Source organism: Nymphalis io, chromosome 13 (assembly GCF_905147045.1).
Source record: "Nymphalis io chromosome 13, ilAglIoxx1.1, whole genome shotgun sequence".
NCBI classification, from domain to species: Eukaryota; Metazoa; Arthropoda; class Insecta; order Lepidoptera; family Nymphalidae; genus Nymphalis; species Nymphalis io.
In genome coordinates this window covers 7,069,005-7,070,995 of record NC_065900.1, presented here as the reverse complement: position 1 = coordinate 7,070,995, position 1,991 = coordinate 7,069,005, and positions in this window count along the sequence as shown.

The following is a 1,991-nucleotide window of genomic DNA, read 5'->3' as shown; positions in this document are numbered from 1 at the left end:
CTGTGCGATGTTGAAACTATTTAAAGGTTAAAATAATAGTCTAACGACAGTATTTAGTCGTTGATCTTAGGCTAATGACTCTCTAGAGAGAGAGTAAGTAATTTAACTAACATGTCAGATCACTTAACCTTTTTGTAAATAAATTAACTTTAATCTGTATTTCATGTTTGTATGTACTTATTTTTATATGAAGGGTTAAACCCTTAAAATATATCTAATGTAGGCGAACAGTTTTGAAAACTGATAGTTATATAAATAGTCATTTAAAATTATCCTAATGTAAAGAGGAAATTAAAAATATATTGAATATTTTATTCTTCTAATTGTATATAATATCAATACTGCTTGTCTAAAATGAAATATATTTACAACAATAACTTGGACACGTTTATTCAAACGGATAACGTAATTTGTTTTTTTTTTTACTTTTAATTCATTTAATATGTAACAGATAGTACAATGTGCGTGTATAATTAGAAATATAGAACTGTCAATATTATTTTTAAAATAGACAACGTATCACGTTTCCAGTACAGTTGTATGTTTAATATAGACTACATGTAGATATTTTAGATAAAAAATGCTTTTTTTCTATATGTATCTATATGTATTTAAACTTTTTCTGAAATAAATTATTGTTAAAGTTTCAATAAATCTGTTTTATTTATTTTAATTCTTAGTATCTAAAGGGACTGTGGATATAGGCAAGCACAATATTTACATATAGTTTCAATTATTATCGTTCATTGGTCTTGTCCAATTTCTTTGGGATCGTCACTGCGTATATGTAAAACAAAAGGCTTGGCGAACTTATACGACTGGACGCCTGGCCTTAAACTTTTTTGCTGGTGAGTTGTTTCTTCGCCATCAAACCGCTGACACTTATCTCCTTGATTAAGAGGTCGTCCTACGAAATGCTCCGTGGCTCTTATGATAAACACAAGTTGTGATTCTGGGCATGCAAAATACTTTTTTATATTAGTAAAGTACAATAAATTAAAGGTAAAAACCATTCTTTAAAATATGTTTCAATTTTAATTTTCTAAAAATGAGTAAATAATCTTTGAAGTAAATAAAACTCACTTTTTTGTTATATCATACAATTTTATATGATAAAAATATTGTCACGAGAATACACATAGGCTTACCAACATAGGCTTAGCCAACCTAAGAGCTTAGAGCTTAAAAAGAACACGCCGTGTATTTTGTATACTGTGTAAGCCTAACGTATTACAATTGGCAATATCTTACATACAGTAGTGCCATTACTATTTTTGCCGATAATTATAGAGCTTTGGACTTAATGACTTGAACAACATCTTATAAAAAATGTTATGTCTGTGCTTTTGACCGTTGAGCAACTCCGTTGTCAGGAGCCAATACTGGGTGCATTAGTTATGTCATGGTAGCTCTTATAACTGGCTATCACATACATATATATACATGCGTATACAAATTTCGTATATGTGCTGGTGACCGTTAAGTAATTCCCTCGACACGAGCCAACTCTGAGTTCAGCAGACATGACATAGCAGCACTTATAACGAGCAATTACAACTGAATACGTTTACCATGTCATGCATATTAAACCGTTAATAATATATGTTAAATATTGAAGAAGATCTTAGTCTGGACCCAATTCTGTGTCTCTTGGTGGGTTAAACTGGTCATGCTTACCATAAAAATGGATTGTCATCGGAAATGTAACAACATGTAAAATTTCATATATAAGAGGATCCAATTCGGCTTGCAGAATGTGACCTTAATAAACTCAGACACACTCTTTGCAAGTTAAATAAAAACTTTTGAAAATAATTAAACAGACTGTCTGTATCATTCTGAAGGGCTTTACTAAAGTCGTATTGTGTAACCGAAATATGCCTTATAAATCCTAATCACATTAAATCGACTTAAGTTAAATTAAGTAAAGATTCGGGGAATGAGGCAAATTTTATAAATTAAACATGACTCAAAAAAAAATATTTTTAACG